Below are 25,173 nucleotides of genomic sequence, written 5' to 3'. Positions count from 1 at the left end.
TTCATGTAAAAGCCTACTCACTCAGCCATTAAATATGGAAACTCTCGCATAAACTGTATTACCATGAGGTTGTCTCAATTCAAATAAAACACTCTTTTGCAGCAGTATATATTTATTGAAGAAACTCTTGAAATATTTTTTTGTTACCTTTATTTTACCAGGCAAGTCAGTTAAGAACAAAATCTTATTTTCAATGACGGCCTAGGAACAGTGGGTTAACTGCCTGTTTAGGGGCAGAACGACAGATTTTGTACCTTGTCAGCTCGGGGATTTGAACTTGCAACCTTTCGGTTACTAGTCCAATGCTCTAACCACTAGGCTACACTGCCACCCCAATATGACACAGATACTGTAGATATAGGCAGAGCAATGCATCTCATGTATATTATTGCACATTATAATGATATGATATCACACATTACACACACTATGTCATTTCTATTGTTGTCCTGTCTATATGACAAGCCCGTTTAGCATAATAATAGCAACATTAATAATAATACAATAATATTATTACTATTGTTATTGTTCATGACACACTGAACACACACCACAAATAGCCTACTATTTTCTTGATTTCATGATTTCACGTCGTGCTACTCAATTGCAATAATGACACTAATATTTATTTGAGCTGTCAGATATGTGGGAGAGTGCCTGGGGGGTTGGTCGCTGATAGAACGGTGTGTGTGTTGTTCATGTTGCCTCATTTCCTGAGTCTGCCCAAAGACAGGGAGATACGGGGACACAGAGCCAGTGAGAGAGCGCCCTAGGGAAAGAGAGGGAGAGAGACAGACACAGAGGGGGAGGCTGGTTCCTGATACCAAGACAAGGAAAAGCAAGGGAGGGACAGAGAGAGAGAAAAGGCTGGCGGAGACCGGGAGAAAGGGGGAGAAAATAGGGGAATAACATTTAGAGACACCAAAGGCGTAGGGGGGAAAGAATAGAATACTGTGTTCTTCTGAACACCCCCCTTTCGTTCTCTCTTTCGCGCAGTCACACCAGATTGGACTCCAAAGAATCTACACCGCGTCTACCCCAGACCCCATGGGTTAACAGGTAGGCTATGTCTGCTCTTTCATTCTATTTCCTTCACCACCCCTTCCGTTTCAATTCAATATTGTCAATAATGTTGGTTTCATACTGCGATCCTCTGAAAAGCTTTACGTGTTTCCTTTTACAACAATTTAATGTGATTACTAGTTGTTTTTTTTGCCGAGATGGTGAGCGTTGCTGCGCGCCCATTATAACCATTGAACAATGTAACTCTTCCTAATGAATGTCACAAGTTGAAGCGGTGTATCGTGACTTTACCATTAACGGGTGGTTTTCGGTGTGCCTGCATCGTGTCACGGTATCATGTCAGAAGTGTGTTTTGACAGCTCCTCTGCGCGATGCGTTAGAGCGACATGCTGGAAGTCCAGTCCTCTTTTTGTGTTGCCGAGATACGTGACAAGCCAGATGTCTACTTACGTGAATGTTTCATGTTGTTCATTATGAGATGCTGTCATTTGATAATGGACAGTAGAATAATTGTACACGTGCATTTGGGTAGGGATTGGGGAAACAAGACATGGGTTTAAGGCACATTTATTCGATATTGCAGAATAAAACGTAATCTGGCGAGTCATTTTCACTGTGATAAAGCCTCCGTCACCGAATGTATCCATAGACCAAGAATATTGAGGCAACTGTCAAAGTGTTGACCTCAATGTTAGGCTTTAAAGGGATTGTCACCCCACTGGGCAAGAACGGGTTGAATCAACGTTTCCACGTCATTTGGGCAACAACGTTCAATGTGATGATGCTGAATCAACGTGGGAAAAGTGATTGGATTTGCAAAAAGAATTTCAGATATTTTTTCACTTAACTTCTGAACCCAAATCCAAAAACACAGTGACATGTTTTGTTGTTGATTTCCAGTAGAATTGACATTAGTTGACAACTCAACCAAATGTAAATCAAAAGTAGACATTGAACTGACTGGACGCAGATGCTGTCACTGATCGTGATGCCCTGGTTGTAGTATCCGTTCTTTGAGGTCAGTCGGGGGTATTTCAAATGAAATGTTAGCAGCTTGGCAGGCAAGGGCTTAACCCCCCTTCTCCCACTACTCCTCCCTTGGTTAACCTCTGAAAGGGCTTTTCTCCAGCTGGACATTTGTGCTGTGTCAACCCCCGACCCGAAAGTACCAGACGAGAGAGGGGGATTTCAGGCTCCAGACTTGTAGCGCTGCGCGATGTACATCTGATCCGTCCGCAGGCGCTTCTTGAGTTGACTGGATGTGTGGCGCCCAGGGTCTTCCTTTGAGACCGAAATGCCAGGCCAAACTGCTGATATGCTTTGCCTGTCTCTTTTGGCCTGTTATTGTGTACGTCTCCCTCTCTGTCTGCCCCCTCAACGTGGTTGGTTCCCTCTTCCTCCATTTTCTACTGTGCTCAGAATATGAAAGGGGAACAACCCCACTTTACTCGTACGCTGACAACACCACAATGGTCGCGTTCCCAGTGGCCGTTTACTATATAGGAAGCCACTCACTTCCAACGGAAGGAAAGCGAGAGAAGCTGGGGAGGCAGGGGAGTGGTGCGAGCATGGGCCAGGGGGCGAAAGTTGGGGGAAAAATGAGTTTTATTCAAATCCTCTGCGATATCGCGAAATGAGTGACCAATTGAAGCTCACCATAGCGTCCAGTGACGTCCAGTCAGAGTTGAAAGGATAGGCAGAGTTTACCCTGTGTCAATCTAACAAACTGTTATGAAAAGCCAAGTAAAAAAATGACATTACATAAACGATTGTCATTCTTTTTTGTATCCAATATTTTTCTTCTTCAATTATTCTGTAGTTTTTTTTATGCTCAAAAGCTCAATATTTGCTAAACCTGCTAGGAAAGGTGCCAAAGTCTATTCATATATATATATATATATACATAAGTCTATTCACTTTGAATGGATGGAAAGCAAGGCTTTCATCCATTCAAAGTATATTCATATATATATATATATATATATATATATATATATATATATATATATATATATATATATATATATATACATATATTTGCTAAACCTGCTAGGAAAGGTGCCAAAGTCTATTCATATATATACATATAGCCTTCCGTTCCATCCATTCAAAGTATATTCATATATATACATATAGCCTTCCTTTCCATCCATTCAAAGTCTATTCATATATATACATATAGCCTTCCTTTCCATCCATTCAAAGTCTATTCATATATACATATACATATATACATATAGCCTTCCGTTCCATCCATTCAAAGTCTATTCATATATATACATATATATACATATACATATAGCCTTCCTTTCCATCCATTCAAATCCATTCCAATTGTTTCCTGACTCCAGTCACTGTCAATGGACAGGGTCAGCATCGGCCTTGCTGTTTTGCCTAGCTGACATTTGTTGCACTGAGACGATTTCATATTTTGCACATGCGTATTATCTAAACATATTGTGTGGGTAAGCCTGGGGTATGCTCTGCACATTTGGGCGTGTTTACATAACACACCCAAATGCTGAACTAAGCTAGCTAGCTAGCCAAAACAACCTGACAAACTATTTTCCAAGTTGGATTTCCAAGGAACACTAAGGTATAATTCAGAGAGGGAGCTTCCTGACCTTCATCAGAGGAAGGGACAGAAAATGATCCGATTGAATGCACCACACTCAGCCTGACTGACACAGCAACCCGGAGCAGACAGTCGATCAGAGACGAGAGGAGACAATTGTTTTACAACATTTTGGTCAATATCAGTGTTCAAATTAAAGCTAGATTTGATTGTTTTGTCATCCTTGGCCCTACTTGGCTGTCACCGAGAGGTCCACCGTGATGGACAGACGAATGGACTGTATTTTCCTTAGGCTATTGCTTTTGCTTCCATCATTTTATGCATGAATGTAAAGCGGTTACATCTCAAAAAGCTGTTTGAATGGTGCCGCTTTCAAAACGAATAAGAAGGAAAGTCTATTGCTTAAGCCTGGGATTTGGCTATTCTCAATCACGAATAAACATGAGAATAGACAACATCCCTTGAATGTTGTTTTGATGAGACACTTTAGAACAGTATTCAGAACTGTATAGTACAAAGGGAAGCACAGCCGCGAGCTGCCCAGTGACACAAGCCTAGCAGACAAGCTAAATTACTTCTCGATTCGACGCAAGCAACACTGAAACATGCATGAGAGCATCAGCTCTTCCGGACGAATGTGTGATCACGCTCTCCGTAGCCGATGTGAGTAAGACCTTTTAAACAGGTCAACATTCACAAGGCCACAACCTGTCCCTGTCTGAGTCTGTAATGCCAACATGTTTCAAGCAGACCACCATAGTCCCTGTGCACAAGAACACTAAGGTAACCTACCTAGATTACTACTGACCTGTAGCACTCACGTCTGTAGCCATGAAGTGCTTTGAAAGGCTGGTCATGGCTCACATCAACACCATTATCTCACAAACCAGATGATGCAATCTCTACTGCCCTTTCCCACCTGGACAAAATTAACACCTATGTGAGAATGCTATTCATTGACTACAGCTCAGCGTTCAACACCATAGTGCCCTCAAAGCTTATCTCTAAGCTAAGGACCCTGGGCCTAAACACCTCCCTCTGCAACTGGATCCTGGACTTCCCGATGGGCCGCCCCCAGGTGGTAAGGGTAGGTAACAACACATTCGCCACGCTGATCCTCAACACGGGGGCCCCTCAGGGATGCGTGCTCAGTCCCCTCCTGTACTCCCTGTTCACCCATGACTGCATGGCCAGGCACAACTCCTACACCCTCAACATCAATATTAAGTCTGCCGGCTACACAACAGTGGTAGCCCTGATCACCGACAACGATGAGACAGCCTAATGGGCGGAGGTCAGAGACCTGGCCGGTTGGTATCAGGACAACAACCTTTTCCTCAGCATGATCAAGACAAAGGAGGTGATTGTGGATTACAGGTAAAGGAGGGCTGAGCACGCTCACATTCTCATTGACGGGGCTGTAATGGAGCAGGTTGAGAGCTTCAAGTTCCTTGGTGTCCACAACTACCATGGTCCAAGCACAATGAGACAGTCGTGAAGAGGGCACGACAAAACCTATTCCCCCTCAGTAGACTGAAAAGATTTGGCATGGGTCCTGAGATCCTCAAAAGGTTCCACAGCTGCACCATCGAGAGCACTGGTTGCATCACTGCCTGGAATGGCAACTGCTCGGCCTCCGACCACAAGGCACCCAGTATATCACTGGGGCCAAGCTTCCTGCCATCCAGGACCTCTATACCAGGCGATGTCAGAGGAAGGCCCTACATATTGTCAAAGACTCCAGCCAACCTAGTCATAGACTGTTCTCTCTGCTACCGCACGGCAAGCGGTTCTTGATCGCCAAGTCTCGGTCCAATAGGCTTCTTAACAGTTTCTACCCCCAAGCCATAAGAGTCCTGAACATCTACTCAAATGGCTACCCAGACTATTTGCATTGACTCTGTAGCGGTAGGTACCCCCTGTATGTAGCCTCGCTACTGTTATTTTACTGCTGCTCTTTAATTATTTGTTATTTTTATAAAAAATATATTTATATTTTTACTTAACAGTTATTTTTCGTAAAACTGCGTTGTTGGTTAAGGGCTTGTAAGTAAGCATTTCACTGTAATACCTGTTGTATTTTGCGCTTGTGAAAAACATTTTTTTATTTGATTTGTTTTATTTTCACTCATTTCGATTGTCAATAGACATTTCGTTAGAACCTTATTTATTTTATATGTGTGTGTAATGATATTTAAATATTAGATGTGTGCATGTGTGTGTGTGTGTGTGTGTGTATATATGTGTGTGTGTGTGTGTTTGCGCGCGGTGCATTGGAAGAATTGTAAATCCATTGTGAAAGGATATGAATGAAATCGGTATTTTAGTGCCTCCTATTGGTTGTAACTGTGAATGGTAGATTGGTCTATGGCTGAGCTGAGTTGAGCAGTGTGTCAATTTGTTGGATAATGGGAAACGCTATCAGAGGCTATTTGTTGGATAATGGGAAACGCTATCGGAGGCTATTTGTTGTGTATCTTGGCTACATTGGTATTTACATTTGGTCAAAATTGCTTGTCAATTTCAGTTAAGAGCCAATGACACTCTAGTTGTTGGATCTGTTGTATGGTGAACTTGGGCTTCATTAAGGTTTATTTGCGAGTAAATCTGTCTTTAATAATAGCTCGTACCTACCCAGCTAACGACCTCATTGCACGCAACTGCCTAAATCGTGTGTCTGATCGAATCGATCCGACAAGTGTCTGCTGTTACGTTATTCCCTAACTAGCCTACAACCTATTGTGTTTAGATCGATTAACTGTTAGTTCTATCTGTAGCCTTAAACATTTAACCGCAAAATCACGCTGTTATTTGGTCTCCCCCTTAAATATCACCTCCTCCTTGATTGAAACATTACCTAAATATGCACCACAGTAAACTAGGGCACACCTGTTAGTACATTATTATGTATTACTAATATATTTTATGGGCCTAATAACTTTCATTTAAAAGCCATTATGTCATAAACAATTATAAATGCTATTCATTTAAAGCTATACGGCTTCCGAGTGGCGCAGCGGTCTAAGGCACAGCATCTCAGTGCAAGAGGCATCATACAGTCCCTGGTTCAAATCCAGGCTGTATCACATCTGGCTGTGAATGAGAGGCCCAGTAGTGCAGCGCACAGTTCATCTGGGTTTGACCGGGGTCATCATCACTGTGAATAAGAATCTGTTCTTAATTGACTTGCCTAGCTAAATAAAGGTTCAAATGAAAATTAAGAATGATAAGCCACACAACCTGTATGTTGCTTTTCATGACGTTTACTTGCTAAATGAACCATCAATACCATTCAACCTTTTTGGTCACATAGATAGAGGTGAATTTAATATAGTGTCCTTTTGAAAATCCCAAACAAAACACTTGTGTCAGACGAGGCTTACTGTAATTAGCTTGTGATTTCTATATCTCTGAAAGGAGGAAAACTAGTAAATGAGTTGAAAACGATAGGCTGTCACAGGTAGGTGCCATTATTAGCCAAATTAATGGTGTAAAATGGAGAGATGGTCAGAGAGAGGAGAGGCACACAATGTCAGGATGGAATACAATGATATTTATTTGGAGGAACCCTCGTTAAAGTATGGAGGTGTCCTAATTTAGGAGATGTCAAGTCCGGAAGTCAGTACGCAACCCTCGTTAAAGTATGGAACCCTGGAGGTGTCCTAATTTAGGAGATGTCAAGTCCGGAAGTCAGTACGCAACCCTCGTTAAAGTATGGAACCCTGGAGGTGTCCTAATTTAGGAGATGTCAAGTCCGGAAGTCAGTACGCAACCCTCGTTAAAGTATGGAACCCTGGAGGTGTCCTAATTTAGGAGATGTCAAGTCCGGAAGTCAGTACGCAACCCTCGTTAAAGTATGGAACCCTGGAGGTGTCCTAATTTAGGAGATGTCAAGTCCGGAAGTCAGTACGCAACCCTCGTTAAAGTATGGAACCCTGGAGGTGTCCTAATTTAGGAGATGTCAAGTCCGGAAGTCAGTACGCAACCCTCGTTAAAGTATGGAACCCTGGAGGTGTCCTAATTTAGGAGATGTCAAGTCCGGAAGTCAGTACGCAACCCTCGTTAAAGTATGGAACCCTGGAGGTGTCCTAATTTAGGAGATGTCAAGTCCGGAAGTCAGTACGCAACCCTCGTTAACAGTGACGTCTTCAAATGGGTCGTTATCACCAAGGTGCTACAAAAGAGAGGCTTCTTTAGACTCTCCATCTGTGTGCAGGAATGAGTAGCCTGTGTTGAGCAAATAAGGGGGGGGGCTCAAGGGCTTTACACTTGTACAGTACACTTGTCAGTTGTGTGTGCTTGCGTATGTGTGTGCTTGCGTGAGTGTGTTGAAGCCATAGGGGAGGAGGTTAAATAGACAGGTTGTTAATCTGAGCATTCGCACAGAGAGGAGAATTTGGTGGAGGAGGTTGCTGGTGGTTAGAGAGGGGGAGAGGGTAGGGATAAAAAGAGAGGGGAGGGGAGGTGGGCGGAGAGAGAGAGGGGGAGAGGGTAGGGATAAAAAGAGAGGGGAGGCGGACGGAGAGAGAGGGGGAGAGGGTAGAGAGAAAAGAGAGGGGAGGCGGACGGAGAGAGAGAGGTGGAGAGGGTAGAGAGAAAAGAGAGGGGAGGGGAGGTGGGCGGAGAGAGAGAGGGGGAGAAAGTAGAGAGAGAAGAGAGGGGAGGGGAGGCGGGCGGAGAGAGAGAGGTGGAGAAAGTAGAGAGAGAAGAGAGGGGAGGGGAGGCGGGCGGAGAGAGAGAGGGGGAGAGGGTAGAGAGAGAAGAGAGGGGAGGCGGACGGAGAGAGAGAGGTGGAGAAAGTAGAGAGAGAAGAGAGGGGAGGCGGACGGAGAGAGAGAGAGAGGGGGAGAGGGTAGGGAGAGAAGAGAGGGGAGGCGAGCAGAGAGAGAGATGGCGAGAGAGTAGCGAGAGAAGAGAGGGGAGGCAGGCGGAGAGAGAGATGGCGAGAGAGTAGCGAGAGAAGAGAGGGGAGGTGGATGGAGAGATTGAGGGGGAGAGGGTAGAGAGAGAAGAGAGGGGAGGGGGACGGAGAGAAAGAGGGGGAGATGGTAGGGATAAAAAGAGAGGGGAGGCGGACGGAGAGAGAGAGGGGGAGAAAGTAGAGAGAGAAGAGAGGGGAGGGGAGGCGGGCGGAGAGAGAGAGGTGGAGAAAGTAGAGAGAGAAGAGAGGGGAGGGGAGGCGGGGCGGAGAGAGAGAGGTGGAGAAAGTAGAGAGAAGAGAGGGGATGCGGACGGAGAGAGAGAGGGGGAGAGGGTAGAGAGAAAAGAGAGGGGAGGGGAGGCGGGCGGAGAGAGAGAGGTGGAGAGAGTAGAGAGAGAAGAGAGGGGAGGCGGACGGAGAGAGAGAGGGGAAGAGGGTAGAGAGAGAAGAGGGGAGGCGGACGGAGAGAGAGGGGGAGAGGGTAGGGAGAGAAGAGAGGGGAAGCGGACAGAGAGAGAGGGGGAGAGGGTAGGGAGAGAAGAGAGGGGAGGGGGACGGAGAGAGAGAGAGGGGGAGAGGGCAGAGAGAGAAGAGAGGGGAGGCGGGCGGAGAGAGAGAGGGGGAGAGGGTATAGAGAGAAGAGAAGAGAGGGGAGGGGAGGGGAGGTGGGCGGAGAGAGAGAGGGGGAGAGATTAGAGAGAGAAGAGAGGGGAGGTGGACGGAGAGAGAGAGGGGAAAGGGTAGAGAGAGAAGAGAGGGGAGGGGAGGTGGACGGAGACAGAGAGGGGGAGAGGGTAGAGAGAGAAGAGAGGGGAGGCGGATGGAGAGAGAGGGGAGAGGGTAGGGAGAGAAGAGAGGGGAGGGGAGGTGGACGGAGAGAGAGGGTGAGAGGGTAGAGAGAGAAGAGAGGGGAGGCGGACGGTTGAGAGGGAGGGGGAGAGGGTAGAGAGAGAAGAGAGGGGAGGGGAGGTGGACGGAGAGAGAGGGGGGAGAGGGTAGAGAGAGAAGAGAGGGGAGGGGAGGGGGACGGAGAGAGAGAGAGGGGGTGAGGGTAGGGAGAGAAGAGAGGGGAGAGGAGGGGGACGGAGAGAAAGGGGGAGAGGGTAGAGAGAGAAGAGAGGGGAGGGGAGGTGGGCGGAGAGAGAGATGGCGAGAGAGTAGCGAGAGAAGAGAGGGGAGGTGGATGGAGAGATTGAGGGGGAGAGGGTAGGGAGAGAAGAGAGGGGAGGCGAGCAGAGAGAGAGATGGCGAGAGAGTAGCGAGAGAAGAGAGGGGAGGCAGGCGGAGAGAGAGATGGCGAGAGAGTAGCGAGAGAAGAGAGGGGAGGTGGATGGAGAGATTGAGGGGGAGAGGGTAGAGAGAGAAGAGAGGGGAGGGGGACGGAGAGAGAGAGGGGGAGAAGGTAGGGAGAGAAGAGAGGCGAGGCAGACGGAGAGAGAGAGGGGGAGAGGGTAGAGAGAGAAGAGAGTGGAGGGGAGGCGGACGTAGAGAGAGAGGGGGAGAGGGTAGAGAGAGAAGATAGGGGAGGCAGACAGAGAGAGAGAGGGGGAAAGGGTAGAGAGAGAAGAGAGGGGGAGAGGGTAGTTAGAGAAGAGAGGAGAGGCAGGCGGAGCATGAGAGGGGGAGAGAGAAGAGAGGGGAGGCGGGGCGGAGAGAAGGGGGAGAGAGTAGGGAGAGAAGAGAGGGGAGGCGGACGGAGAGAGAGAAGCGGAGAGGGTAGAGAGAAAAGAGAGGGGAGGCAGACAGAGAGAGAGAGGGGGAAAGGGTAGAGAGAGAAGAGAGGGGAGGGGAGGCGGACGGAGAGAGAGAGGGGGAAAGGGTAGAGAGAGAAGAGAGGGAAGGCAGACAGAGAGAGAGAGGGGGAGAGGGTAGAGAGAGAAGAGAGCGGAGGGGAGGCGGACGGAGAGAGAGAGGGTGAGAGGGTGGAGAGAGAAGAAAGGTGAGGCGGACGGAGAGAGAGAGGGGGAGAGGGTAGGGAGAGAAGAGTGGGGGAGAGGGTAGAGAGAGAAGAGAGGGGAGGTGGACGGAGAGGGAGAGAGGGGGAGAGAGAAGAGAGGGGAGGTGGGCGGAGAGACAGAGGGTGAGAGGATAGTGAGAGAAGAGAGGGGAGGGGGACGGAGAGAGAGAAGGGGAGAGGGTAGAGAGAGAAGAGAGGGGGAGAGGGTAAAGAGAGAAGAGAGGGGAGAGGAGGTGGACGGAGAGAGAGAGGGGGAGAGGGTAGGGAGAGAAGAGAGGGGAGGCGGGCGGAGAGAGAAAGGGGGTGAGGATAGGGAGAGAAGAGAGGGGAGGGGGACGGAGAGAGAGAGGGGGAGAGGGTAGGGAGAGAAGAGAGGGGAGGCGGATAGAGAGAGAGAGGGGGAGAGGGTAGGGAGAGGAGTAGGGAGGGGGACGGAGAGAGAGGGAGAGGGGAGGGAGAGAGAGGGGAGGCGGGTGGAGAGGGTAGGGAGAGAAGAGAGGGGAGGGGGACGGAGAGAGAGAGGGGAGATAGTAGGGAGAGAGAGGGGGATGAGGGGACGGAGAAGAGAGGCGGACGGAGAGAGAGAGAGTTCCCTCTCGTGTGGGGGGGGAGAGAGAGAGAGAGAGAGAGAGAGAGGGGAGGGGAGGCGGACGGAGAGAGAGAGGGGGAGATAGTAGGGAGAGAAGAGAGGTGAGGCGGATGGGAGAGAGAGGTTAGGTTAGGGAGAAGAGAGGGAGGGAGGCGGACGGAGAGAGAGAGGGGGAGAGAGTAGAGAGAGAAGAGAGGGGAGGGGAGGCGGATGGAGAGAGAGAGGGGGAGATAGTGGGGAGAGAAGAGAGGTGAGGCGGATGGAGAGAGAGGGGGAGAGAGTAGGGAGAGAGAGGTGAGGCGGATGGGAGGAGAGGGGGAGAGAGTAGGGGAGAGAAGGAGGGGGAGGCGGACGGAGAGAGAGGGGAGAGAGGGTAGGGAGAGAAGAGAGGTGAGGCGGATGGATGGAGAAAAAAAAATAGATAAGTGTGCAAAGCTATACTGAGGGGGAAGTGGGGTTGCAGGCACTGCTTAGTGCTTAGTGTATGTGCGTGTGTGTGTGTGTGTGTGTGTGTGTGTGTGTGTGTGTGTGTGTGTGTGTGTGTGTGTGTGTGTGTGTGTGTGTGTGTGTGTGTGTGTGTGTGTGTGTGTGTGTGTGTGTGTGCAGTGTGTGTGGGTGGTGTGAGAGCGTGTGTGTGTGAGAGCGTGTGTGTGTGTGTGCAGTGTGTGTGGGTGGTGTGCTCTGTTCTCATGGCTGAAGGCTTTACTCCCTGGCTGTGGGCTGAACTGTGTGGTAACAGGTTAGGAGGCTTTAGCTGCTAAAACACAGGGGACCTACTGTACGCTGCCCCCTCAAACACAGTGTTGCGCATGTGTGCGTGTGTGTGTTTGTGTGTGTGTGTGTGTGTGTGCGTGTGTGTGTGTGTTCGAGTCCCCTCTCTGTGCGTGTGAGTCTGTTGGCTAGGTGCTGATAGTCCCCTCTCTGTGTGTGTGAGTCTGTTGGCTAGGTGCTGATGTAGTCCCTCTCTGTGTGTGTGAGTCTGTTGGCTAGGTGCTGATGTAGTCCCTCTCTGTGTGTGTGAGTCTGTTGGCTAGGTGCTGATGTAGTCCCCTCTCTGTGTGTGTGAGTCTGTTGGCTAGGTGCTGATGTAGTCCCCTCTGTGTGTGTGAGTCTGTTGGCTGTGCTGATGTAGTCCCCTCTCTGTGTGTGTGAGTCTGTTGGCTGGTGCTGAGTAGTCCCCTCTCTGTGTGTGTGAGTCTGTTGGCTAGGTGCTGATGTAGTCCCCTCTCTGTGTGTGTGAGTCTGTTGGCTAGGTGCTGATTTAGTCCCCTCTCTGTGTGTGTGAGTCTGTTGGCTAGGTGCTGATGTAGTCCCCTCTCTGTGTGAGTCTGTTGGCTAGGTGCTGACGTAGTCCCCTCTCTGTGTGTGAGAGTCTGTTGGCTAGGTGCTGATGTAGTCTCCTCTCTGTGTGTGTGAGTCTGTTGGCTAGGTGCTGATGTAGTCCCTCTCTGTGTGTGTGAGTCTGTTGGCTAGGTGCTGATGTAGTCCCCTCTCTGTGTGTGTGAGTCTGTTGGCTAGGTGCTGATGTAGTCTGTTGGCCCTCTCTGTGTGTGAGTCTGTTGGCTAGGTGCTGATGTAGTCCCCTCTCTGTGTGTGTGAGTCTGTTGGCTAGGTGCTGATGTAGTCCCCTCTCTGTGTGTGTGAGTCTGTTGGCTAGGTGCTGATGTAGTCCCCTCTCTGTGTGTGTGAGTCTGTTGGCTAGGTGCTGATGTAGTCCCCTCTCTGTGTGTGTGAGTCTGTTGGCTAGGTGCTGATAGTCCCCCTCTGTGTGTGTGAGTCTGTTGGCTAGGTGCTGATGTAGTCCCCTCTCTGTGTGTGTGAGTCTGTTGGCTAGGTGCTGATGTAGTCCCCTCTCTGTGTGTGTGAGTCTGTTGGCTAGGTGCTGATGTAGTCCCCTCTCTGTGTGTGTGAGTCTGTTGGCTAGGTGCTGATGTAGTCCCCTCTGTGTGTGTGTGTGTGTGAGTCTGTTGGCTAGGTGCTGATGTAGTCCCCTCTGTGTGTGTGAGTCTGTTGGCTAGGTGCTGATGTTGTCCCCTCTCTGTGTGTGTGAGTCTGTTGGCTAGGTGCTGATGTAGTCCCCTCTCTGTGTGTGTGAGTCTGTTGGCTAGGTGCTGATGTAGTCCCCTCTCTGTGTGTGTGAGTCTGTTGGCTAGGTGCTGATGTAGTCCCCTCTCTGTGTGTGTGAGTCTGTTGGCTAGGTGCTGATGTAGTCCCCTCTCTGTGTGTGTGAGTCTGTTGGCTAGGTGCTGATGTGTCCCCTCTCTGTGTGTGTGAGTCTGTTGGCTAGGTGCTGACGTAGTCCCCTCTCTGTGTGTGTGAGTCAGTTGGCTAGGTGCTGACGTAGTCCCCTCTCTGTGTGTGTGAGTCTGTTGGCTAGGTGCTGACGTAGTCCCCTCTCTGTGTGTGTGAGTCTGTTGGCTAGGTGCTGATGTAGTCCCTCTCTGTGTGTGTGAGTCTGTTGGCTAGGTGCTGATGTAGTCCCCTCTCTGTGTGTGTGAGTCTGTTGGCTAGGTGCTGATGTAGTCCCCTCTCTGTGTGTGTGAGTCTGTTGGCTAGGTGCTGATGTAGTCCCCTCTGTGTGTGTGAGTCTGTTGGCTAGGTGCTGATGTAGTCCCCTCTCTGTGTGTGTGAGTCTGTTGGCTAGGTGCTGATGTAGTCCCCTCTCTGTGTGTGTGAGTCTGCTTGGCTAGGTGCTGATGTAGTCTGTTGGCTAGGTGCTGATGTGTGTGTGAGTCTGTTGGCTAGGTGCTGATGTAGTCCCCTCTCTGTGTGTGTGAGTCTGTTGGCTAGGTGCTGATGTAGTCCCCTCTCTGTGTGTGTGAGTCTGTTGGCTAGGTGCTGATGTAGTCCCCTCTCTGTTGTGTGTGTGAGTCTGTTGGCTAGGTGCTGATGTAGTCCCCTCTCTGTGTGTGTGAGTCTGTTGGCTAGGTGCTGATGTAGTCCCCTCTCTGTGTGTGTGAGTCTGTTGGCTAGGTGCTGATGTAGTCCCCTCTCTGTGTGTGTGAGTCTGTTGGCTAGGTGCTGATGTAGTCCCCTCTCTGTGTGTGTGAGTCTGTTGGCTAGGTGCTGATGTAGTCCCCTCTCTGTGTGTGTGAGTCTGTTGGCTAGGTGCTGATGTAGTCCCCTCTCTGTGTGTGTGAGTCTGTTGGCTAGGTGCTGATGTTGTCCCCTCTCTGTGTGTGTGAGTCTGTTGGCTAGGTGCTGATGTGAGTCTGTTGGCTAGGTGCCCTCTCTGTGTGTGTGTGAGTCTGTTGGCTAGGTGCTGATGTAGTCCCCTCTGTGTGTGTGAGTCTGTTGGCTAGGTGCTGATGTAGTCCCCTCTCTGTGTGTGAGTCTGTTGGCTAGGTGCTGATGTAGTCCCTCTCTGTGTGTGTGAGTCTGTTGGCTAGGTGCTGATGTAGTCCCCTCTCTGTGTGTGTGAGTCTGTTGGCTAGGTGCTGATGTAGTCCCCTCTCTGTGTGTGTGAGTCTGTTGGCTAGGTGCTGATGTAGTCCCCTCTCTGTGTGTGTGAGTCTGTTGGCTAGGTGCTGATGTAGTCCCCTCTCTGTGTGTGTGAGTCTGTTGGCTAGGTGCTGATGTAGTCCCCTCTCTGTGTGTGTGAGTCTGTTGGCTTGGTGCTGATGTAGTCCCCTCTCTGTGTGTGTGAGTCTGTTGGCTAGGTGCTGATGTAGTCCCCTCTGTGTGTGTGAGTCTGTTGGCTAGGTGCTGATGTAGTCCCCTCTCTGTGTGTGTGAGTCTGTTGGCTAGGTGCTGATGCTAGTCCCCTCTCTGTGTGTGTGAGTCTGTTGGCTAGGTGCTGATGTGAGTCCCCTCTCTGTGTGTGTGAGTCTGTTGACTAGGTGCTGATGTTGTCCCCTCTCTGTGTGAGTCTTTTGACTAGGTGCTGATGTAGTCCCCTCTCTGTGTGTGTGAGTCTGTTGGCTAGGTGCTGATAGTCCCCTCTCTGTGTGTGTGAGTCTGTTGGCTAGGTGCTGATGTAGTCCCCTCTCTGTGTGTGTGAGTCTGTTGGCTAGGTGCTGATGTAGTCCCCTCTCTGTGTGTGTGAGTCTGTTGGCTAGGTGCTGATGTAGTCCCCTCTCTGTGTGTGTGAGTCTGTTGGCTAGGTGCTGATGTAGTCCCCTCTCTGTGTGTGTGAGTCTGTTGGCTAGGTGCTGATGTAGTCCCTCTCTGTGTGTGTGAGTCTGTTGGCTAGGTGCTGATGTAGTCCCTCTCTGTGTGTGTGAGTCTGTTGGCTAGGTGCTGATGTAGTCCCCTCTCTGTGTGTGTGAGTCTGTTGGCTAGGTGCTGATGTAGTCCCCTCTCTGTGTGTGTGAGTCTGTTGGCTGGTGCTGATGTAGTCCCCTCTCTGTGTGTGTGAGTCTGTTGGCTAGGTGCTGATGTAGTCCCCTCTCTGTGTGTGTGAGTCTGTTGGCTAGGTGCTGATGTAGTCCCCTCTCTGTGTGTGTGAGTCTGTTGGCTAGGTGCTGATGTTGTCCCCTCTCTGTGTGTGTGAGTCTGTTGGCTAGGTGCTGATGTAGTCCCCTCTCTGTGTGTGTGAGTCTGTTGGCTAGGTGCTGATGTAGTCCCCTCTCTGTGTGTGTGAGTCTGTTCGCTAGGTGCTGATGTTGTCCCCTCTCTGTGTGTGAGTCTGTTGGCTAGGTGCTGATGTAGTCCCCTCTCTGTGTGTGAAGCTTGGAGCTGACGTAGTCCCTCTCTGTGTGTGTGAGTCTGTTTCTCACTTGTTGTCTCCTGAGTCTCATGGCTATGTGCTGATGTAGTCCCTCTCTGTGTGTGTGAGTCTGTTAGCTTGGTGCTGAAGTCCCACTCTGTTTGAGTCTGTTACTAGGTGCAGTCCCCTCTCTGTGTGAGTTGTTTAGTCACTTGCTAGGTGCTGATGTAGTACCATCTCTCTGTGTGAGTCTGTTGGAGGTGCTGATAGTTTCTCTCTCTGTTTGTGAGTCTGTGCTTGGTACTGATGTAGTTTGATTGGTCTGTTGCTAGTGCTGATGTAGTCCCCTCTCTGTGTGTGTGAGTCTGTTGGCTAGGTGCTGATGGCTGTGTGTGTGAGTCTGTTGGCTAGGTGCTGATGTAGTCCCCTCTCTGTGTGTGTGAGTCTGTTGGCTAGGTGCTGATGTAGTCCCCTCTCTGTGTGTGTCTGTTGGAGGTGCTGATGTTGTCCCCTCTCTGTGTGTGTGAGTCTGTTGGCTAGGTGCTGATGTAGCCCCTCTGTGTGTGTGAGTCTGTTGGCTAGGTGCTGATAGTCCCCTCTCTGTGTGAGTCTGTTGGCTAGGTGCTGATGTGCCCCTCTCTGTGTTGTGTGAGTCTGTTGGCTGGTGCTGATGTAGTCCCCTCTCTGTGTGTGTGAGTCTGTTGTCTAGGTGCTGATGTAGTCCCCTCTCTGTGTGTGTGAGTCTGTTGACTAGGTGCTGATGTTGTCCCCTCTCTGTGTGAGTCTTTTGACTAGGTGCTGATGTAGTCCCCTCTCTGTGTGTGTGAGTCTGTTGGCTAGGTAAATGTGTGTGTGAGTCTGCTGCTAGGTTCTGATGTTGTCCCCCCTGTTTTGACATGTTGCTAGGTGCTGATGTAGTCCCCTCTCTGTGTGTGTGAGTCTGTTGGCTAGGTGCTGATGTAGTCCCCATCTCTGTGTGTGTGAGTCTGTTGGCTAGGTGCTGATGTAGTCCCCCTCTGTGTGTTTGAGTCTGTTGGCCGCCCAGTCCCCTCTCTGTGTGTGTGAGTCTGTTGGCTAGGTGCTGGTAGTCCCCTCTCTGTGTGTGTGAGTCTTTCCTCATGTAGTCCCCCTCAGTCTGTTGGCTGCTGCTGACGTAGTTATCCTGTGTGTTGAGTCTGTTGGCTAGTTGCTGACGTAGCCCTTTCTGTGTGTGTGAGTCTGTTGGCTAGGTGCCCCCATCCTCTCTGTGTGTTGAGTCTGTTGGCTAGGTACTGGTAGTTCCCTCTCTGTGTGAGTCTGTTGGCTAGGTGCTGATGTAGTCCCCCATCTCTGTGTGTGAGTCTTTACCTGTTCTGATGGTCCCCTCTCTGTGGTTGAGTCTGTTTGCTAGGTGCTGATAGCCCCCATCTCTGCTCTGATTTGTCTGTTCAGGTGGGTTCAGTGTGTCTGTTGGCTAGGTGCTGATGCCCCCATCTCTGTGTGTGTTAGTCTGTTCAGGTGGGTTAGGCCCTTTCTGTTCAGGTGCTGATGTAGTCTCTGCTCTGATTTAGTCTGTTGGCTAGGTGCTGGTAGTCCCCTCTCTGTGTGTGTGAGTCTGTTGGCTAGGCCCTTTCCTCATAGCCCCCATCTCTGTGTGTGAGTCTGTTGGCTGTTGCTGATGGTTCCCTCTCTGGTGTGTGAGTCTGTTGGCTAGGTGCTGATGCCCCCATCTCTGTGTGTGTGAGTCTGTTGGCTAGGTGCTGATGGTCCCTCTCTGTGTGTGTGAGTCTGTTGGCTAGGTGCTGATGTCCCCCTCTGTGTGTGTGAGTCTGCTTTGCTGATGTTCTCTGTGTGGTTCTGTTGGCTAGGTGCTGATAGTCCCCCTCTGTGTGTGTGAGTCTGTTTGCTTGGTGCTGATGTTCCCTGTTCTGTGTGTGTGAGTCTGTTGGCAGGGTGCTGATAGCCCCCATCTCTGTGTGTGTGAGTCTGTTGGCAGGTGCTGATAGTCCCTCTCTGTGTGTGTGAGTCTGTTGGCTTTGCTCATGCCCCCTCTCTGTGTGATTTAGGTGCTGTTAGGTGTGTTCAGGCCCTTTCTAAGTCATGCCCTCCATCTCTGCTCTAGGTGATTTACCTGTTCAGGTGGGTTCAGGCCCTTTCCTCATGTGAACACCCAAAGTGAGTTGTTTACCTTGCTCAGGTGCTGTTCAGGCCTCTGAGGGATTCTCAGCCCTCTGTTAATCTCAGTGTTGTAATGTTTTTACCTGTTGAGAGGGGCAGGTGGGTTGAGAGGGGCTTTTGTTGTCAGGGGCCCCCATCTCTGCTCTGATTTACCTGTTCAGGTGGTTGTTCAGGGGCTGTGTGTTGTCCTCAGGGGGCCAGCCCCCATGGTTCTGAGAGGGGCTCTGATTGTGAGAGGGGCTGTTCAGGTGGGTTCAGGCTGTGTGTTTCCTCAGGGGCCCCCATCTCTGCTCTGATTTAGGGGCTGTTCAGGTGGGTTCAGAGGGCTTTGTCATGCCCCCATCTCTGCTCTGATTTACCTGTTCAGGTGGGTTCAGGCCCTTTCCTCATGCCCCCATCTCTGCTCTGATTTACCTGTTCAGGTGGGTTCAGGCCCTTTCCTCATGGTTCCCCCATCTCTGCTCTGATTTACCTGTTCAGGTGGGTTCAGGCCCTTTCCTCATGCCCCCATCTCTGCTCTGATTTACCTGTTCAGGTGGGTTCAGGCCCTTTCCTCATGCCCCCATCTCTGCTCTGATTTACCTGTTCAGGTGGGTTCAGGCCCTTTCCTCATGCCCCCATCTCTGCTCTGATTTACCTGTTCAGGTGGGTTCAGGCCCTTTCCTCATGCCCCCATCTCTGCTCTGATTTACCTGTTCAGGTGGGTTCAGGCCCTTTCCTCATGCCCCCATCTCTGCTCTGATTTACCTGTTCAGGTGGGTTCAGGCCCTTTCCTCATGCCCCCATCTCTGCTCTGATTTACCTGTTCAGGTGGGTTCAGGCCCTTTCCTCATGCCCCCATCTCTGCTCTGATTTACCTGTTCAGGTGGGTTCAGGCCCTTTCCTCATGCCCCCATCTCTGCTCTGATTTACCTGTTCAGGTGGGTTCAGGCCCTTTCCTCATGCCCCCATCTCTGCTCTGATTTACCTGTTCAGGTGGGTTCAGGCCCTTTCCTCATGCCCCCATCTCTGCTCTGATTTACCTGTTCAGGTGGGTTCAGGCCCTTTCCTCATGCCCCCATCTCTGCTCTGATTTACCTGTTCAGGTGGGTTCAGGCCCTTTCCTCATGCCCCCATCTCTGCTCTGATTTACCTGTTCAGGTGGGTTCAGGCCCTTTCCTCATGCCCCCATCTCTGCTCTGATTTACCTGTTCAGGTGGGTTCAGGCCCTTTCCTCATGCCCCCATCTCTGCTCTGATTTACCTGTTCAGGTGGGTTCAGGCCCTTTCCTCACGCCCCCATCTCTGCTCTGATTTACTTGTTCAGGTGGGTTCAGGCCCTTTCCTCATGCCCCCATCTCTGCTCTGATTTACCTGTTCAGGTGGGTTCAGGCCCTTTCCTCATGCCCCCATCTCTGCTCTGATTTACCTGTTCAGGTGGGTTCAGGCCCTTTCCTCATGCCCCCATCTCTGCTCTGATTTACCTGTTCAGGTGGGTTCAGGCCCTTTCCTCATGCCCCCATCTCTGCTCTGATTTACCTGTTCAGGTGGGTTCAGGCCCTTTCCTCATGCCCCCATCTCTGCTCTGATTTACCTGTTCAGGTGGGTTCAGGCCCTTTCCTCATGCCCCCATCTCTGCTCTGATTTACTTGTTCAGGTGGGTTCAGGCCCTTTCCTCATGCCCCCATCTCTGCTCTGATTTACCTGTTCAGGTGGGTTCAGGCCCTTTCCTCATGCCCCCATCTCTGCTCTGATTTACCTGTTCAGGTGGGTTCAGGCCCTTTCCTCATGCCCCCATCTCTGCTCTGATTTACCTGTTCAGGTGGGTTCAGGCCCTTTCCTCATGCCCCCATCTCTGCTCTGATTTACCTGTTTAGGTGGTCAGATGCACTTTAATATTTGTGTCTCTCTGTGTGTGTAGACCAGGTGGACGACAATGCACATGATGTGGATGTGTGCAGGTGTGTCTGTGTGAATTTTCACCAATCATAACTTGAACCATAATGAAGTCCGAGAAGTCAGTGTTTTAGGTAAGGTGTAAATAGTGTCAAAATGAAGAGCACCCCTGACACACACACACACACACCCTCTAGTTCTGGATCCCTGCAAGACATGAAGAGCACCCCTGACACACACACACACCCTCTAGTTCTGGATCCCTGCAAGACATGAAGAGCACCCCTGACACACACGCCCTCTAGTTCTGGATCCCTGCAAGACATGAAGAGCACCCCTGACACACACACCCTCTAGTTCTGGATCCCTGCAAGACATGAAGAGCACCCCTGACACACACACACACACCCTCTAGTTCTGGATCCCTGCAAGAAATGAAGAGCACCCCTGACACACACACTCACCCTCTAGTTCTGGAACCCTGCAAGACATGAAGAGCACCCCTGACACACACGCACACACCCTCTAGTTCTGGATCCCTGCAAGACATGAAGAGCACCCCTGGCACACACACACACACCCTCTAGTTCTGGATCCCTGCAAGACATGAAGAGCACCCCTGGCACACACACACACACCCTCTAGTTCTGGATCCCTTCAAGAAATGAAGAGCCAGATATTAGTGGACAAGATACTCAGAGACAACAGAGCAAAATCATCCAATCAACTTCCTCTATTTCCCCCCAAGATACTCAGAGACAACAGAGCAAAATCATCCAATCAGCTTCCTCTATTTCCCCCCAAGATACTCAGAGACAACAGAGCAAAATCATCCAATCAGCTTCCTCTATTTCCCCCCAAGATACTCAGAGACAACAGAGCAAAATCATCCAATCAGCTTCCTCTATTTCCCCCCAAGATACTCAGAGACAACAGAGCAAAATCATCCAATCAGCTTCCTCTATTTCCCCCCAAGATACTCAGAGACAACAGAGCAAAATCATCCAATCAGCTTCCTCTATTTCCCCCCAAGATACTCAGAGACAACAGAGCAAAATCATCCAATCAGCTTCCTCTATTTCCCCCCAAGATACTCAGAGACAACAGAGCAAAATCATCCAATCAGCTTCCTCTATATCCCCCCAAGCTGGGGATGAGTGCTTTAGACTGGGCATCTGCTTTCAAGTAATATGTACATTGTTCCTTAATTAGTTTAGAATATTTTGTATCAAATAATTTGTAACAAATTCAGTTACAGACGAGGCAGTACACTGTGGTATTTAGACATGCCAACGGTAGGCTTATCAATAGATACGCCCCTTGTCTGGTAGTACCGTGTACCCCGATATGACTGAACATGTGGATGCCTCACTACTGACCAACATCCAGGTCACAGGGCATATAGAATAACTATTATTTTAAGGATAACATTTCTTTGGTAAATGTATATACAGTACTATACAGTGGCAACACATGAATGTGTATTGTATGTATTTTCTACGTTGGTACAGTCACTGCAATGTGTCATTTTGTTGCCTGTTGTAATTCAGCCTGTCGAGAGCAGTAAGTGAGCCTGATGATGAGGAACTGGGGGTCTGTAGGCAAATGCGTCCCTAGAAACCATCAGTTAGCACTTAGGGTCTGGGAGGAGAGGTATTTCCATATCAAAGCTCAGGTATGAGAGAGAGAGAGAAACATAGATAGATAGATAGATAGATAGATAGATAGATAGATAGATAGATAGATAGATAGGGGGAGAAAGAGAGAGAGAGAGAGAGAGAGGGAGAAAGAGAGAGAGAGAGAGAGAGGGGGAGAGAGGGAGAGAGAGAGAGAGAGAGGGAGAGAGAGAGAGAGAGGGAGAGGGAGAGAGAGAGAGAGGGAGAGAGACAGACAGAGAAAGAGAGAGATAGATGGAGAGAGAGGGAGAGAGAGAGAGAGAGAGAGAGAGAGAGAGAGAGAGAGGGAGAGAGGGAGAGAGGGAGAGACAGAGAAAGAGAGAGATAGATGGAGAGAGAGAGAGAGACAGACAGAGAAAGAGAGAGATAGATGGAGAGAGAGTGAGAGAGATAGATGGGAGAGAGAGAGAGACAGACAGAGAAAGAGAGAGATAGATGGAGAGAGAGAGAGAGAGATAGATGGAGAGAGAGAGAGAGATAGATGGAGAGAGAGAGAGAGAGAGAGGGAGAGACAGAGACAGAGAGGTCTACTCCACAAGTGTTCATCCCATCCTTATTCTGTCTGTTTTTTTCTGTTTAGGCCCAGTTTAGGCCCAGTTTAGGCCCAGTTTAGGCCCAGTTTAGGCCCAGTTTGGTCTGTCTGTGTTGGTGCTGTCTGTCTCAATCTAAACTCATCCATAGAAAAACACACAAAGGGAGGATGGAGTCTAACAAAACTAACATCTCTCCTCTCTCCTTTTGCAATACCACACAAACCTTGGCCTCAACACCTCCTATTCCACAATACCATCCACACAGTATCTGGCTAGAGAAGAATACAGCCAGAATTATTTCTCTAATACATTACAGGCCTACGCTCTGCTTCTTTGTCAAATAGCCTTGAAGAAGGCTGCTATGAGAGAAACTTCATTTTATCTAGCTGGAACACACGTCGGCAAACAGTGAGATCATCCATTCATTTTGTATCGTTACTTTCTGTTCCACCACCTGTGCCACATTCCCAATTCCACTCCCTTTATCACAAATCCTACTTTTCACTATCCTCTAGCCGAACTTCTCCAGATTGTCAACGCTAGTTGAGTCCCTGACCCTCGGCGTGTACTTGATGAAGCGTAGAGCAGTGTGGCGTGCCTCTCTTTTGTTATGTTTGGTTTCACAGTGTCCTGCGTGAGGAGGCCATGGAGAGGTGTGTTCAGCAGCAGAGGGTTCAGGGGAAAGTGCTAAAGTGCTGTTAACAAGGCCTGTTTAACATTCTCTGCCTGCTGCTCAACAGGCCACATTCCACTCAGCACCATTATCATAGCGTAGACAGAGACACGTTTTAATTGGCCTGATGTGAATTATGATCAACTTGGATTTGTTAATTAGTGGTGCATTTAAAAGTGCCATCAGGCTATGAAATATTCATGGATGGATAGATGGCGGGAGGTATTAGTGAAATATTAGTTAGATGGACACGCTACTCAGTGGGAAGCAGACTGAAACAACATTGGTGTATTAGGTGTTCAGTGACAAGCTGTTGGCGGGTGGGTAACCAAACACCTCTCCACCTCCTCTCTGCACCTCCTCCTCTTCCACCTCACCCTCTCCACCTCCTCTCTGCACCTCCTCCTCTTCCACCTCACCCTCTCCACCTCCTCTCTCCACCTCCTCTCTGCACCTCCTCTCTCCAACTCCTCCTCTTCCACCTCACCCTCTCCACCTCCTCTCTCCACCTCCTCTCTGCACCTCCTCCTCTTCCACCTCACCCTCTCCACCTCCTCTCTGCACCTCCTCCTCTTCCACCTCACCCTCTCCACCTCCTCTCTGCACCTCCTCCTCTTCCACCTCCTCTCTCCACCTCCTCTCTGCACCTCCTCCTCTTCCACCTCACCCTCTCCACCTCCTCTCTGCACCTCCTCCTCTTCAGTTTCTCCTCCTCAATTCCTCCATCCCTCCCCCTATCTCTTCCCCTCTTCTCTTCTCCTCAATTCCTCCATCCCTCCCCCTATCTCTTCACCTCTCCTCTTCTCAATTCCTCCATCCCTCCCCCTATCTCTTCCCTCTTCTCTTCTCCTCAATTCCTCCATCCCTCCCCCTATCTCTTCCCCTCTCCTCTTCTCCTCCACCTCCTCCATTACTGTAAGTGGGCCAGGTGCCTCCTGTGGCTTCCCCTACTCCGTTTTTCATTTTTACCCTTCCCTCGCTCCCTTTCCGATTTCTAGCGCCATTAAAGAGAGCACTATCCTCCCCTCTCAGTCCAGTCCGTCAGACACAGTCATTCAACCCTTCTGTCAAAAAGCCAAACTTCTCCCTCACCTGCCTTGAGACATGGCATTTTAGACAAGATGGAAACAAATCTGAAAGAAATACATTTCTTTCTTTTCTAAACATGCCTCATCTACCCCCCCCCCCCCCCATCTCTCATTTGGGGACGGATCCAGGTGCCGCACACCTGTAGCAGAAGTGAGTAGTGTCCATATCCCCTTTCTAGTGGTGACCCCTGGTCTTCTGCTCAGTAGCACAAGTGTTTGTTAGGAGGGTTTTGTTCTACTGGAGGTGTATGAATGAAGTGTTTGTTTTAGGGTTTTGTTCTACTGGAGCTGTATGAATGAAGTGTTTGTTAGGAGGGTTTTGTTCTACTGGAGCTGTATGAATGAAGTGTTTGTTAGGAGGGTTTTGTTCTGCTGGAGCTGTATGAATGAAGTGTTTGTGAGGAGGGTTTTGTTCTACGTTCTACTGGAGCTGTATGAACGAAGTGTTTGTTAGGAGGGTTTTGTTCTACTGGAGCTGTATGAATGAAGTGTTTGTTAGGAGGGTTTTGTTCTACTGGAGCTGTATGAATGAAGTGATTGTTTTAGGGTTTTGTTCTACTGGAGCTGTATGAATGAAGTGTTTGTTAGGAGGGTTTTGTTCTACTGGAGCTGTATGAATGAAGTGTTTGTTAGGAGGGTTTTGTTCTACTGGAGCTGTATGAATGAAGTGTTTGTTAGGGGGGTTTTGTTCTACTGGAGCTGTATGAATGAAGTGTTTGTTAGGAGGGTTTTGTTCTACTGGAGCTGTATGAATGAAGTGTTTGTTAGGAGGGTTTTGTTCTGCTGGAGCTGTATGAATGAAGTGTTTGTTAGGAGGGTTTTGTTCTACTGGAACTGTATGAATGAAGTGTTTGTTAGGAGGGTTTTGTTCTACTGGAGCTGTATGAATGAAGTGATTGTTTTAGGGTTTTGTTCTACTGGAGCTGTATGAATGAAGTGTTTGTTTTAGGGTTTTGTTCTACTGGAGCTGTATGAATGAAGTGTTTGTTAGGAGGGTTTTGTTCTACTGGAGCTGTATGAATGAAGTGTTTGTTATAAGGGTTTCGTTCTACTGGAGCTGTATGAATGAAGTGTTTGTTTTAGGGTTTTGTTCTACTGGAGCTGTATGAATGAAGTGTTTGTTAGGAGGGTTTTGTTCTACTGGAGCTGTATGAATGAAGTGTTTGTTAGGAGGGTTTTGTTCTACTGGAGCTGTATGAATGAAGTGTTTGTTTTAGGGTTTTGTTCTACTGGAGCTGTATGAATGAAGTGTTTGTTAGGAGGGTTTTGTTCTACTGGAGCTGTATGAATGAAGTGTTTGTTAGGAGGGTTTTGTTCTACTGGAGCTGTATGAATGAAGTGTTTGTTAGGAGGGTTTTGTTCTACTGGAGCTGTATGAATGAAGTGTTTGTTATAAGGGTTTTGTTCTACTGGAGCTGTATGAATGAAGTGTTTGTTAGGAGGGTTTTGTTCTACTGGA

The 25,173-nt window shown here is 49.4% G+C and overlaps 1 protein-coding gene across 2 annotated transcripts in view; it reads left to right on the top strand.

Moving 5' to 3' along the window:
* The first annotated feature begins 620 nt into the window (after positions 1-620).
* The window catches only part of LOC135559081 (zinc finger and BTB domain-containing protein 46-like), a 173,176-nt gene continuing 148,623 nt past the window's right edge, over positions 621-25,173 (top strand). Inside the window, exon 1 of one of the 2 annotated variants that reach the window (XM_064993448.1) lies at positions 621-1,059. The gene's annotated coding sequence lies outside the window, so the exon portion shown is untranslated. The remainder of the gene's footprint in view (positions 1,060-25,173) is intronic. The other variant, XM_064993447.1, reaches the window with a different exon arrangement.

The sequence above is a fragment of the Oncorhynchus masou genome, chromosome 17 (genome assembly GCF_036934945.1).
Source record: "Oncorhynchus masou masou isolate Uvic2021 chromosome 17, UVic_Omas_1.1, whole genome shotgun sequence".
Lineage (NCBI taxonomy): Eukaryota > Metazoa > Chordata > Actinopteri > Salmoniformes > Salmonidae > Oncorhynchus > Oncorhynchus masou.
This window is presented reverse-complemented; position numbering and strand designations above follow the sequence as displayed.